Raw genomic sequence first — 16202 nt, 5'->3', positions numbered from 1 at the left:
TGCTGCGTTTGCAACCCAAAAAGCCGCAACGTGAAGCAAACGCAACAAGAGGTATAACTGTAGTTGTTTATTTCCTTGACATCTGATGGGAGGGCGTTCCGCAGGGTGGGCACAACTACCGAGAAGGCTCTTTGCTTGGTTCCCTGCAACCTCACTTCTCACAGTGAGGGAACTGCTAGAAGGCCCTTGGAGCTAGACCTCAGTCTCCAGGCTGAACAATGGGGGTGGAAATGCTCCTTCAGGTACACAGAGCCAAAGTCATTTAAAGCTTTAAAGGTCAGCACCAACACTTTAAAGTATGCTTTGAAATGTACTGGGAACCAATGTAGATCCTTTAAAAACCAGTGTCCTGGTGGCTGCTCCCAGTCACCAGTCTGGCAGCCGCATTTTGGATTAGTTTCTAAGTCACCTTCAAACATAGAGCACATCACAGTAGTCCAAGTGGGAGATAACCAGAGCATGTACCACTCTGGTGAGCCAGCAAGCAGGACCTGGGTACAACAGCATTCTCCCAACACATGATTCCCAGAACTTATTTTCTGAAGGAGTCTAGGGTGGCAAGGCCTCATCGTCACTGATAGTCGTATCCTCCATAAATTTGTCTAATTCTCTTTCAAAGGCATCCTAGGTGGTGGCCATCACTCTATTAAATACATTGAATGTCTTTTCAAACACTAAATGTAGACAAAGCATGTATTCATTGCAACACACACACACACACACACACACACACATCATCTAGACTATATTTCCCTTGATCATATCTGGAGAACAATGTCAAAATGTAGCACAACAACAACGCACCCATAAGCAAATGATGATTGCCCAAACACTCCCAAGGAAAAAAAATATTGGTCCTAATTATAATCACCGTAGATAATTGGTAGGCAATAAGGACAAGCACAATAGTTCATTACAGCTTATCCTCAATTAGTTGACGACTGTATTTCTCAGCATACATAATGTAATTTGGAAGGAAGGTGTGTCTATTTCTAGACAACGAGGAACAAAAAAACTGCGAGAGTCTTCTTTCCTCCAGAATTTATTATTTAGGTAGAGGACAGGTGCATTTTTAGGTAGCTTAGGCTTGTTTAGGTAAGGGACAGGAACATTTTTGCAAGGAACTGGACAACAGAAGAATTAGCACATTTTTTGCACAATCTGAAAAATAAGGCACATGAAGCTTGCACAACCACCTCCCCACACCTTGATAATTATTAATAGAAACCTAGCATGCTGTATCTTCCTTTGAAAAGTCAAATCAAATTAAAATACAATTAGCATTATAATTCAGCCAGTTCATCCTGAGTGGCATTTTAAGAAATTAAAGCTCTGTAGCTGGTATGCTATATTTATAAAAATTTGCTTGGGAAACTGTGTCAAAGAGAATCACCGCAGTTTCGGCACCAGAAGCTTCAAAACCTGCCATTGCTCTATGCATCTTTTTGTTATTAAGAGCCAAATGCAATTACAAGTGGTTTCAACCTTCACATTTAGCTCATAATCAAAATATTTATTAATGATGTGCATTCCACAGAGAAAGTATTGCTGGATGGAAGTATTGCAACAGGCATTGAACGAAATCAAAGGTGAACACCGATAGATGTCACATGAGGAAAGTAAATAAACAGAGGCAAAGCAACTATTAGAGTAAAAAAAAAAAGCGTATAGATCAATCAAAAAAATCAATACGGTCATAAACATATGGTGAAAAGATAATTAATTCTTTTCTTTTGTATGCGTTCCTCTCAAAAGCATCTTGCTTTGTATGCAGCTCTTTCATGTCTCATCACACTTCTTTTTATCACTGCAGTATTTTCTATCCTTCCAAAGATTTTTATCTGTCAGATGTTTTTTGATACTAATATTTTAAACATGCAGCATGTTAGTAGCAGCAAAAGTCTTAATATACTTTCTGCATGGATATCATGAATCACCTCATTGATGAGTGCATATTTGAAGGGTTTCTAACCATCAAACATCAAAACATTTTAGCTATTAGAAAGGTGACACATATTTTTCTTTGAATGCTGGACTACTTTGCTTCATTTTCTTAATTTTTATAACTGTGCTGCTGACTACTAGGGAAAGCTTTTTATATGCTCCCCCTCCCCGGCTCTCTGTGTGCTGTTCTTTCAAATAAGTCTATTAATAATAAATACCCCAAAAGCCCTTATCTTTACATACTAGGAACAGAATTAATATTGGTATCATTATTATCTGAACAATTATTTCATTCTGCACTAATGGCTAATTTGAGAAGTATCACTTCAGAACATTTTGTTGAATCTAGCCATCACTTATTATCATGGCATAATACAATGTCTATTTGGAAATGGATTGTTTAAATCAGTATTTCCCCCCCTCACATTGTAAACTATGCTCAGGAATTACCTCTGACAGAGAACTGCTGTAATTTCTGATACACACATAAGAGTGAAAAATATGGAAAAGACCTTTACAGCTCAAGTCTATAGCTTGAGTGTGACTGAGAAACAGCACATTCAGATTAAAAGCACTGGCATTGACTTTGGTACGATGTAAGACTTATTTTCCCCTTTATTATGTTATTTGCAGCTACAGTTCGAAATGCATTGTGATAATAAGAGTGGGGGGGGAGGGGTGTTCTCCACTGACCGTAAATTAACACCCAATGTTATCATGAAGAGCTCCTCTAAGCTAACATATTCAAGCAAGACCAAACTGATTGTCACATAGTGAACACTGATGTCTACAATAAATAGCCTTGAAACACAGTTGGTCTAACATCAAATATTATCTAGGTCTAACATCAAATATTATTCTGCCTTTTTCGAACCACATATATTTTTGTAGTTTTAAAAGTGCTTTGTACTTCTTTTGAACTCAGCAACAGGTGTTACGAATATTTCAAATTTCCCTTCCCTCAAATCTTGACTTGAATTTGCCACCTATAAGATTGTGGGCACAGCTTCTTGCAGTTACTGTTGCAAGATGTTGATACGGCTGTAACTGATGATGCTGGCACAAATGTAAATTTGTTCCTTATATAATAGTTTGATGGTAAGTAAATAGTTTTATTTATTTATTAAGTGCCTGCATGGGGAAAAAAGCACTGGGAGGTTAGCTGGATTTAGTGCCCATTGAAGAAATTGCAATTCTCTGATTCAGGCTACTATTGTTGGTTTTAGTTTAGCTCCCTCTCAATCAATATCGAACAGGGCATGATTTAATACGGTTTTATAATCTCCCAAAAAATGGGGGGAAGGGAGTTAAAGGAGAGAGGAGGGCAGTTGTGTTATTGTCATTCATCAAAGGGGCCCTTTCACATTTCTTTGCTTTCACCTGCTGAGACCCATTTGGTCTCTTTCAAAGAGAATGCAATGACAAAATGAATGAAAAATGCAAGAATAAGAGTCCCTTTTTCTATCCAATAGTATAATCAATGGGTACTTGTTATCCCTATTGTATTTCACAGAGGTAGTTGTAAGACAATTAAATCTCGCTTCTCAGGCAAATAATTTTGGTAGTTAACCTGAAATAGCCAACAATATTGAAGAGAATGAATGCATGTGAAGCAGTGATGTAATGGGACACTGCTTTGCCAGGGATTTATTTTTTTTAAAAAAACCACAATTCTTTACAGCTTCACTAAACTACAGTATATGTGAACTGTAATTACTGACTGATACCATCCAAATGGAAGACAGAGAGAAGTGGAATGTTCCAGCAGATGACAAACAGGGTGAACAATTGTGATACCGTCTTTAAAATACAGAAAAGTAAAAGAAAGAGAACAAGTGCTAAAGCAGCACAATATTGCATTATCTTTCTAAAATCTAACTGTATCTTAATAAACAGGAAATGTTTACATAGTTAACAACTATGGTGTAACAACTAATTTAGTTTTGATTCCTTTTGCACCAACCTACATTTGCACATTAATCTTTCCCTCTTCTTACTGAATTGCTTACATGTCGAAAGAAAGATTGCAATGGGTTGGAGCAACAGAACACTCATTTTATATATTTTTTGTTATTTATGCAACCTCTTTTGGAAGGTGCTCAAAGCCCTTTCCCGATCTCAATTAGAATTTACTTCACCACCTAACATATCTCTAAACCTACATAAGCTTATACCTCTGTTGAGAATTCTGTTCCATCGGTCTCTATACAATTAAATACTCTAGCTATTCTTTCCCTCTGGTTTTAGTGAAACTGGTCTCAGCCCTTAACTATTTAATTCAAGCACAGTCTAGATAATTTAACCCCTATTGAATGACAATGGACAAATCTTCTGGCTCTGTCTTAATAAGTGGCTCCTGCACATTCTTGGGCCTCTTTCTTTTGTCACAAGACTTATCCATGCACTTGATCAACCTCACATATGAGTGGGTAGCTCATAGATCAAAGATACAGCAGTTTCCCTGATCTTCAGAATATATTTCAGAAATTTAGAGAGTATGTTCCCAATATAATTGGTGAACGTGGTGCTTCAGCATACAGTACACCAAAGCATGGCATAATGCGATGTTGGGCAAGCACTGCAGTGATATTACAGTGGCTTTGAAAGGAGAGAAGACAGTGTACATTTTAGAAGCCCAAGCAGAAAATTCAGATCGCTGGAACCATGGCACACACATCGTTGCTTCAAGGTTCATAATGTGCTGAATCCTGGGTTCAGGGAAGGGAGTCTGATCGAATGGAGGCTTCCTCTGGCAGATATTGGATATTGGTGAGACTTCAACTCTGATCCCATGACTCTCTGCTTCTTAATAGTAGGACATTGATTACAGTGGAACTTTAAAATCTAAAATTATGGCTTAAGTTATTACAGACCTGGATGCTGGTCCCATTGAAATCAACAAGACTAATGATCCTTTAGTGACACTTGCAAAGAAAACCACAAAATGTTCTATTCCATCTCCTGAACCAATGTAAGGTCATGAACTATCACATTAAAGTCACTGCTACTGGCATTTGATTCCAACTTTGATAGACAATTGGTAAATATCCATTCTAGGATGATAGCTATTTGCATGAATCACCCTTTCGGTATAACTAGTAGCAGACTGAATTGAAGGTTATGTGATAGAGCCACTTGCTTGGGGTGCTTTTTTAAAGCCTCCTGCATTCAATGTAACACATGTGTCTGCACACATACATACATACACCCTTCCCAGATGGTTGGAGCAGTCCGCAGTGACAGTGCCAAGAACAGTGTTGGGGCAGATAGGAGATTAAATCCAGGCCTCTGTTCCTCCTTCCATCAGCTGATGGAGCTGTCAAAGGTGACACTGTTGACCTTCCATTTAGAAATTACATGCATGGAGATCTCTGCGCACAGAAACATCTGTAAGGATCTGTGGATCAGGACCTCTGTTTTTGTTTTTTTAAAGCACAAAATGTGAGAAAAAAGTCATTATTTTTTCATCAGAGGCAATGAGAACACTGTGATGAAGGGAGTTCTTTTTTTTAAAAAAGTACAAAGAAACATCAGTTGCACAGTAAATAATGTGCCTGGGATTGTGGCCTCCAATGGTGCTCACGGATATTTGTTAAGAATAGCCTTCTGCACCATACAGCACTGTCATGATGGATCGAGACGTGCTATGGTCTCAGTTTCATTCATCCCAACACTGGCTTTGAGTCCATGTCAGATTCTGTACCCTTCAACAAAAAATGATTGGCAGATTGTTTCAGACTGAGGCGTAGGGGACCAAGTGCTGTTGTTAGTCAAATTCTACTGTTAATTCAGTGCAGAGAAGCAAATGAGAAGAAGGATAATAGACCTTCCTTCATGTTGTGCAGCATTTCTGGCTGATACAATTGGCCCTCCAGAAAGGAACACAGTTTCTGGAGCTGCTATTGTTTAGTACAGGGAATAAATTGCATTCTTTCTGGCATTCTCTCTCTCCCTGTACCCTCCCGCCTTCTTTCATCAGCACTGTAGGGGGAAGGTAGAATTCACAAAACTAGCCCCTCATTTAGTTTTTTCCCTTTCATCTTTTCCGCCTCCGTTATCTTTTATTTATTTTCTCTTATTGTTTATTTATTATGAGATTTCTGATAACTGCCCCTTTGTCAATTAGATATCAGGGCGGTGTACAAAATGAGACCGAAGATGGTTATACAACCATAAATAACAGCCATGAAACTGAACAGCAAATAAGCAGTCAAAACAACTTTCAGAGGCAGTAAAACACCATCAGAGAAGACTATGCAGCTAAAACACCCAGAGGACAAACAGACAAGTTTTGACCTGGCATCAAAAAGAGAACAAACTTTGCTATACTTAATGCCTAACACATTTCTTAGATTTTGGAAAATCAATCTTTCATCTAACTAACTATTTATTGTTTTCTTATTTTCACAATCCTGTTCATGTCTCATTTAGCACTGTTTTAATAGTTTTCCTGCATATTTGTAATATTGCATATTTAGTTATTGTTATATCTATCTATCATCTGTCTGTCTGTCTGTCTGTCTGTCTGTCTGTCTATGCATGCCAACACTTTTTGGAACTGACTCCAATATTCCTAATCAGATGTCCTACATTCAGAAAATTAGAAATGCTTGTTGCTACCTACTTTGTCAGAGAGTAGGCATAGAGACCAAGACAAGAGACAAGAGTCTGACAAAGACAAGAGTCAGACTAGATTTAATGGCCAGCTTTATGAGTTTAAATAAGGAATTCCCTGCTTACATGGAAAGAGCTTGCCACTGCTTACATCCCTGTAACCCCCCTGCTTCCAAGTGCTTTCCCTTCACCCTCCCTGCACGGAAGCCACTTCTGGTATTGGAGATCAGTGAAGGAGGAAAGTTGTGGCAAGATCTCTGTATGCATCAGACATGCACCTCTTTGCTTTCTAAACTCAGATACCTCCCCTAGGCTCCTCCTCCTTTGTGACCAGTGTAGTTCTGTGTTTAAATGCAGTAAATTCCTGCATTTAACATTTAGTCTGGCCCTAGCTAACCCCAAATAAGGTTCCCTACTGACAAAACAGTACAAGTCTGCCAATAAAATCTAAAGCAAATATACTGATAGTCTCAAAACTATCAGGATGCTTTGATCTAAGCAGACAGACTTGGAAAGAAATCCCCTTAGCTTCAGTGGGATTTGTTTGTAGGCTCACAGCTTAAGGATGCAATCCTGCACCCAGGTAGGCACATTCAAGGTCACTTTACCTGCCATTCCCATACAATTTATGAATAGAGGGGGAGAAGCATGCATACTGTCTCATTTAAAGTATGATTGCCGTGACTACGCAGGGTGATATGTTAGCCGGGATACACTAGCTGTGTATTTTTCAGAAATTCTGATGGCATACCTATTTATTTCTGCATGGGAATTATTTCCATTCAGTGGGAGAAATGTCCTATCACTCCCACTGAAGTAGATGGTTGCAGTCCAGGTGTGTAGGTGGAAGACCACACAGGCGAGGCATATGTAAGCTGCACTGAGCTCTTTAGATGAAGAGTGTGGCGCAAGCTTAACAAATAAATGCAGCCAGAGTTAATGATGCACTCACCTGCACTTCCATTTGCCCCACTGCTTTCCCCTGGGAAAACTAGCTGAATCAGAACAAATGGCAATAGGGTTTTCTGAGGATTGGCGTTCGCTCCAATTTACCGCTAAAGGGTGGGTTTTCTGGGGGAATGCAGCAGATCAAAGGCAAAACTGCTTGGGCCTATGGCCAGAAGTCACAAAACAAGCAGAAAGCTGCTTGGAACTGTGCTTTCTAGGTATGGCACAAGCAGAAGTATATATGAGCCCTATGTCTAAATCTCAGTGGAATACGTGCTTCTCAGTGCTCTCCATTCATGGGAAGTTCTTTGATTCAGCAGAGACTTCCATGAATGAAAGGGGAAGGGCTGTGATTTCCTCAAGTTCACTTTTCTTCTAAAGCTTTCCAAGCCACCCCTATGATATTTTGGAAAGTCTACTCTACAACAGATGGAGAAGGTCATCAGAGATTGCAGAAGGAAAGGGAATCAGTAAAGAAATGACTTACTTCCCCTACTTTTGCTCTTGGAAACTTCTGCTAGATTAAAGAGCAATCCCTGGGTGGAAATGGAACATTAGTTACAGGCCTGAGTATTCTAAACCTATGGCTTACAATGGGATTTGGTTTCAACTACCTACTCATTGAATTATGCCCAGTGACAGGTCACACTTGGCATGTGAGTATGTTGTCAACAATGGTTTTTTGAAATAAATCTATTAAGTCTTGTTGTCAGGTAAAATTGGATCATCCAAGTTGGTAAAGATCCATGGAATATCTTCAAGAAAAAAAGAAAAAAAAGAACTAGTTCACAATCTGGCATGGTCAGCTTTTAGGGGTTCCATGGGAAACTTCCCTGTGGAGAGCTGTACTCACAAAAGCTCACCTTTTCACCCTCCTAAATATGTAGGCATTTGAAATCAGGGTTCCAGAGCACTTGCTATTTGGGCTGGGGAAGAGAGGTGCAATCTCACTGACCACTTAATGTGTTGGATGGATGTACTATTGCAGATGGATTTAATCACCAGCTATTATGTTAAAAAAATGGGGGGGGAGTTGACTTATGGAAAAGACTTCTGGAACTTTGGTTAGTGAAAGAATGAAGGGCTGGGGGAGATTACATTAATTGCCTTGCCTAAGATGACCTACTAAGCAAACCTAGGGCTACCTGGTGTCAAAATGAGGCCGCCCCTCCATCATTTACAATGCCCCCCATTATTTTACCTTTTTCTGAATCAGGATTATCTGCTATGAACCCATTCTGCGCATTTAACAATTTCTGCCACAGATGTGCTTTCTGGTTTTGGGCAAGTTGCTTTCAGTCCCTCTACATACAGAGCAGAAGGAAACTGGTTGCTTCTTCCAGTGTTATTTTGTAGGCCTCAGTTGAGTTCAGCAAGCTGATTTGAATTGGTCAGCTTGCTGTTCTCTGTGGACTTCCCAAAGGAATAATGGGTATGCATGTTTAGCTCTTTGGAAACTTTCTTAAGAACTACAGTTATAGAAAAAAATATTATTTAAACTTTTATCTCTGTTCCTTGAGAAAGCATTGCTTATGTAAAGAAATTCTGGAGAGGGCTGGCAGCAACCAAGCTAGGGAGGCTTTGGTTGGCTGGTGAGAGTTGTAGGGCAGTCAAGCCTTGAGCACAGACTCTCTTATGAGGGAAATTGCCACTGCTGACATCTGTAGCTTTCAGCTCAATCTACAGTACAATCCACCAAGTGTGTTGAATCCAAACCACTTTCTTCCCAAAGAAGCCTCCTCCTGAAATATTAAATAGCTGCCTTTTAGTGTGGTGTCAGTAACGTTCAACATCAGGTCCAGAATTAAGGGTTGACATTGTTGGGCATCTGCTGAGACCCACACCTAGACATGGACCTCACTGCTGGTCACCAGGAGCTCCCTGGTCTTGGTGCTATTAAAAATAGTGGAGAATTTAAACAGCTTTGGAAACAGCACTGGAACAGCATCAGTTAATGTGTTCATTCCCAACCCAGAGCAGAAATCTGGCAAGTGAATGTGATGGGTATTTACTTCCATTGGTTTTTTAAAGTTCACAAATGTAATGTGAGTGATGGCATTCATGACCCCTTTTCTTGATGTTCCCTTCCATTGAATTGAATGGTGTGGCCTCACATTAGGTTCGGCATCAGCAGATAGCAAGCCAAACAATGTTTTCGCAGAAGCCAAAGTACATTGGGCTGGAAACAGCACTGCTTGTGGCAAATGCAAGATGCATTCATACATCCCCAGTGTTCCTCCTCTTACCTTGGCTACTTACTGGCCCACTTTTCTTCCTTTGGAAAGGAGAAGTAGCAGCAGGTAACATTGCCTGTTCGCTTGCCTAAGCTCAGCCTCTTAGTGGTGAGGGATAAGCAGACAGAGCATCTTGCCCAAGAATTCCCCACCACAAACACACACACAATCGCACATGGGTCAAAACTGATCTGGATCAGAAACAAACCCTCCAGATACTGCTGGATTACACCTCCCATCATTCCTGGCCATTGGCCATGCCAGCCGATGCTGAGTTCAGCAATATCTAGAAGCCACAGTATCCTGATCCCTAGTCTAGGTGATTCATGGATCTGGATTAGCCTGCTGCATATGAGGCTGAGTATCCATACCTCCTATGCTAATATCTACCCCTTGTCTTAATTATTTGTTTTCTTGGATTTGGGAAAAAAACTGGGGGGGGGAATCCCAAATTTTGAGCACACCCAATGTATTGTTTAGAATCACAATTGGGCGAAATTAACAGTGTCTGCCTCATTCTAAAATGAACCAGAGGAGAATTAGTTCAGATTCCTAGGTGGGTTAGAAAGCAGCATGCAGATCTTAACTATCCTTAAATAGAGATGCATTTTTAAAACCTCTTAGATTGTAAGAAATACATATGATACCAGTTCAAAAAAGTATAAAATGTATTATGCAGTCTCTGTATAAACACAACGATATCAGTAGCACAGGGAAATAAATTATGCTGCTCACTTTCCCAGGGTGTAATATCTTTTCTGAGCATATGTAAATTTGCTTTAAGAGGTTTAAAAGGAGTTTCTTAAAATATACTCCAAACTACAACAGATTTGTCATTCATGCACTGCTGAGCATAGAGGCTTAATTTTACTTTTTTTGCTATTATTTTAAATCAAGGCACTTATCCAAAAGATCAAAACAGCTTTTAAATGGACATTTTTGTGATGGGGGAAATGATAATATGTGTAGGAATATGGTAATTTTCCTACTGTGGAAGTAAAGATAGGTACCATGAACATAAACCTGCACCAGGAAAAATTAATCCTTCCTGCAATCTAAATAACATTGCCCAGTGAACAGAAGGGCTAAATTTGTCTCCATCAGCCGATATTGGGACTTGTCAGTATAGAAATATGCCGAGAACGCTCAGTTTCTATCTGAAAATTCAGATGAGGACTGTAATAAACAGAAAGGGTCCAAATGTAGTATTTGAAAGGAAAGGTAAAAAAAAAACCCAGATATTGACTGTGACTCTGCAAACCAAGTTAGAAACATAGTCCCAACATCAGAGATGGAAGACTGAGCAAACTCATCTATGGATTGTCTGTATTGTTGACCAGTGTTATGTTCCGTGTGTCTTTTTTGACAAATTGTCTGTCGACAATCTGGTTGTCAAAATATATGGAATTAAGCCAATCTAGCCCTTTGGGGAAAGGGCACACGCCAACCTTAAAGTTTCAACTGAAATGGATTAGGAATTGACCAGTTTGGAAATGATAATTTTGAACTGGGCTGTCATTTTCTCATCCTTCACAATCTAACCCTTAACGAAGGGGGGGGGATCAGTGCCAGGAAGAAAAATGTGTGCATGTGTGTGTGTGATTTCTCTGCATGCATATGCAAAATAGGCCATTGTGAGGAATGGCAAAATACATCATAACTTTATTTATCTGTTTCCAGCACAGAATAATGTTAAGGAAAACCCGAACTATTTACTAAGCAAGGTGGCATAATGATGTTTACCCAATTAATTGTCTTAGTTCAAAGCTAATCCTATTTTTATGCTGGGCGGGGGCGACGATTGTGTGTGCTCAAATCAGGCATGAGAAAGACCCCCCCCCCAAAAGCAGGTGAATCATATGTGACTAAACAGGGCTTGGATAGCAAATATACACAAATGGTTTACCATGTGGCACTGCAGGGATGTCCCAGGGCAGTGCTCTCCCGCCATCTAGTGGAGACAGGGAGTCAAGGAAGCTTCCTAAATCCTTGAAGCCCACAAAATGCACTCAGCGCGGAGCCTAGTCAGCACTCGGGGGTGATTTGAATTTGTTGTTATGAAAAGCTGCCATAATCTTTTCCACCATGTGTGTGACCAGACAGCGATGAGTTTAATACTGTTGTAGAATAATCCTATCCCTGTCTACTCGAAAGTAACTGCTATTTTGTGCAATGGCTCCCAGCAAAGTGGGCTTGAGCCTTAGTTAAGCGTTTTAGCTTCCATCTACATCAGAAACACATTTGAATGTGTCTACACATATTTATAAATGTACATAGACGTTGCCTAGGTACAGGTGTAATATTGCCCAGCCCTCTTCCTGCTCTGTGTTCTCAGCCTTTCTCGACACTTTAAAGCACACTGTGAGAGAATTTTATTCCTAAGTGTACAAATAAGCATTTGAATCGCAACAAACACACCTATCTTTATTTCTCCCTTCTCACAGACTGTGAGGCAACAGATTGCCACAGATCAGTTGAGTAACTATACCTTAGATTCCAGCCAACTGGCACCCTAATTTAAATTCCAGCCAATTGCAATCCAAGTGCATTTTTCAGTGTTACGTATTTACTTGGCTATCCATTCATTAATTTATTCATACATACATACAATTATGAATCACCTCTGGAACTCATAATAATTTTTTGAAGGTGCCTACAGAGTGTGTGTGTAGTGGTGGTGGGGACTGAGCTCTTTTCTCATCTGATCCCAGTTCTAAAGTGCAGCCCAATATCTGTCTGAACATATTCAAAGTGTCTTCTTACTTTAGAATCCCTACTCTAACAGAACTGGAACAGCTGTTCATTACATTAGTGTCTGTGAGTAGTAATGGAAGGAGAAATAAAAGTATTTCATGTTTTTATATTGTGATTTTATGTTCTAACTGCCCTAAGACCTGTAGGTACAGGGCAGTATACAAATAAATAATAATAATGATGATGATGATGATGATGATGATGATGATGATGATGATGTAACATATAAAGGCCTGAACAACCTGACACCGGGTTACTTGAAAGACTGGCTGCCCCTGTATAGACCAGTATGATCACTTAGATGATATGGGAATTTTTTTACACATGGCATTGCACCCTAAAGAATATCACATGGCATGGCAGAGACTTAAAAATGGGCATTTGCCCCTGTATTGTGGTATGTCCCTCCCTCTGCCATATGTGAAGATTTATTTATTCATCAGTTCCTACAGACATCTCATAAAGTTGTATCTATTTTCCCAGGCTTTTCCATGACCCTGATACTTTCTGTTCTTATCTGTTTTTATAATATTGTTTGACTGAGGTTTGTGATGTATCTGTTTTTAATCACACCGTTTTATTTTTTGTGTGTTGGGTTTTTTGTATACCGCCTGGAGATGCTTAAGACTTAAGTGTTTCAGAAAGCATTTTTTGATTGATTGATTGATTGATTGATTAGAAAGTCACAAGTGCCTTCTTAAATTGCTGAATCATTGTGAGACTCTACATGTCCCTCTGCGCATTTACGTGAAATTAGTGTTAACATATCAGGCCATCAGGGTTTTGTTTTTGTTTAGTTTTTTTTCAAAAAAAAACTAAAATTGATTATTACTACTTGTTAGAATAATTGCTAGGCTGAACCCTGTCACTAGCTTTTATATTGATTAAGGGGGGGGAAAGTAATTTAGTCTCAGTTGAATTCCTCCTGAACCCTTCCCACAACCAGCAAATTTAAGTGCTGGAATTAAATTTATTACCTGCTCATGAAACTGAACTACTGGTCTTAAAGTGTATTGTTGAGGCTTAAGTATCCCAATCCTAAATGCATTAACTTGAAAGCAAGCCCATATGACTCAATGGAATTTATTGAGTAAATAACTGTGATCCAGAGTGCTGCATTCATGGCATCCTGCCCCTCACCCTATGCCAGCTAAAAAGCATTGCTCGCCTATTGGAGCCGAGAGGCTGGTCTGAATCTCCTTCCAGCACAGTGACATCATCACAGTCATTAGTGCTATCAGAACAGACAACACTAATTATGCATTCAGTGTTGCTTGGGGATACATTGTGCACACTGCTCAGGTGTTGAATATGTGACATATGCAATTGGGGGAAGTGCTTAGACATCTGTTTCTGCATGCAGATCACTTCCACTATATCACAGTTTGTGCTTTAACGCGACTGTAGGATCATCAATAACCACCCAGATTTCTGTTGTAGTACTCTTGATTTATTTAACGAATTTGTAGGTCAACCTGTCAGTAAGTATCTCCACCCTAGCCAAGTAAATGTTGTTAGAATCGGAACCTTACCCCTTCTTTTTGCGGTGAGGGGCGTCTTTCACATTATGACAATGAAACTTACATTGGAGAGAATGACAATACAATAGGAAAACTTGTAATTTCTGTTAGGTATCTTGCACTGGTAAGGGACGCGGGTGGTGCTGTGGGTTAAACCACAGAGCCTAGGACTTGCCAATCAGAAGGTCTGCAGTTCAAATCCCTGTGACAGGGTGAGCTCCCATTGCTCGGTCCCAGCTCCTGCCAACCTAGCAGTTCAGAAGCACATCAAAGTGCAAGTAGATAAATAGGTACCACTCCAGCGGGAACGTAAACGGCGTTTCCGTGCGCTGCTCTGGTTCTCCAGAAGTGGCTTAGTCATGCTGGCCACATGACCTGGAAGCTGTACGCCGGCTCCCTCAGCCAATAAAGCGAGATGAGCGCCGCAACCCCAGAGTCAGTCACGACTGGACCTAATGGTCTGGGGTCCCTTTATCTATCTTGCACTGGCAACATCCACACATTCTTAGGCTCTGAGAATCTCTTGTGAATGCAACTGGAGTGAAACCAGTATGGTCTTCTCCCCAGTTCATAATAATTCAGCTGGGCTACCGGCTGTCATAACATGAACGATGTCCCAGCAATCTGGGTGTCATGGGCTGAAACATTCTGGAACTACTTTAATCAGTTTACTGCATGTATCCTCAATGGATGCCTGGCATGGCAAACTGAAATTGAAAGTATGAAATTGAAAGTATGGGCGCAATCCCATCCAATGCAGCTTTAGCACCCATGTGCAGAGGATTCTGCAGGTTCACTAGGATTACAGAGAGGATAGCATACATTCACAAGCTCGAAATCACCTACTTGTACACATGTACTCACACACTTCCCATATCCTCATCCATGCTCTGCACTCCGGGAAGGTTACTGTTGTGTTCTAGAGTGTAAATAAGCCATGCAGAGGGGAGACTAGCTATAGATGCACAGACCTCCTATTTCCCTTCATGACACCTGGTATTCCATGAATGTGTGCTCTCACACATGCAGAAAATAAGATTCTACCAAACCTGTGGGAACTCATGGTCTACTCACAATAGACTGGACATCTAATATTCAGTGCATATGCATTTTTCTACCCTGCATATTCTTACATTCTGACTCATTTCTCTCTCTTTCTCTCTCCCCATTTTGAAGTACAGATGGAAAACTCAGATATCTGAATAACAGTGCAGTTAGCTCTTGCATCTTTCACACGCAAGTTCAGCACTGCATTTTTTAAATGCCAATCATTGCCAAGAATGGAGCCGCTGTTTCTTTTTCATAATTTCTTTAATTAAGGCTGAAGCTGCTTGTGATTATTGTGCAATAATGTTCCTATTTCGTGAAACAGTTTCTTAGCTCACATGCCAAAATTATGCCCAACATGTGTAGAAGCACTGCTAAATATGCAATACAAGTAAGATAGTGTGATTGATTTTGTGATCGTAACACGTTTAAGTAGCTGGAGGAATCCACAGATCATATTCTTGGGAAACGTCTCTTAAATCCACATCTTCATTCACTCATTAGACAAATATACACCTTGCCTTTCTTTAGGCAAAGAAACCAGAGCATCTTACAGCAATAAACATTGTATCTATAACAAAGCAGCAGTAGCAAGACTTGAGTCTAAGGATGTCTATGACCGAAAATAACTTGTTAAAAAATGCACTTCACAAATAAGTGCATGGGTGTAGCACCCTGCCTTAGTACACTAAGGATTTGACTCTGGCACATTAAGGGAGACTGCCAGATCTCTCCCCATTTCCTCACTGTGCAGAGACTTAAACCAGCATAGAAATAGCAGTGGAAAGAATGTAACACGGATTGATGGTTGAACAGAGGTGGATCCAGGTGTATATTTTTTCTAAAGGTGCTAAAGCATAATCCAGAAAAAGCTGAGCATGCTTAAATCCTGTTTAAGTAGGGTTTATGCAAATGATTTTGCAGTTAGAGTCTTCTGGCTCTCATACAATGTAAGCATACCTAACTCTCTTTTGACCACTTTGGGCATTTTGAAGAAGTGGCAGGAGAAGAGGAAGAGGGAGTCACATATTCATTCTCTGTCACTACTTCTTTGAGAACCAAAGAACATAAAGTAAAAAAGTGGAATCCTCCAAGCCTCAGTATTGGGACCTGTGCCTTTTAACCTGTTTGTAAATGATCT

General features: G+C 40.0%; 1 long non-coding RNA gene across 2 annotated transcripts in view; it reads right to left on the bottom strand.

Moving 5' to 3' along the window:
• LOC128422999 (uncharacterized) overlaps positions 1 to 16202 on the bottom strand; it is an 81361-nt gene that overhangs the window by 798 nt on the left and 64361 nt on the right. The gene's annotated exons all lie outside the window — the stretch shown is intronic.

Source organism: Podarcis raffonei, chromosome 11 (assembly GCF_027172205.1).
Source record: "Podarcis raffonei isolate rPodRaf1 chromosome 11, rPodRaf1.pri, whole genome shotgun sequence".
In the NCBI taxonomy this organism is placed as follows: Eukaryota; Metazoa; Chordata; class Lepidosauria; order Squamata; family Lacertidae; genus Podarcis; species Podarcis raffonei.
This window is presented reverse-complemented; position numbering and strand designations above follow the sequence as displayed.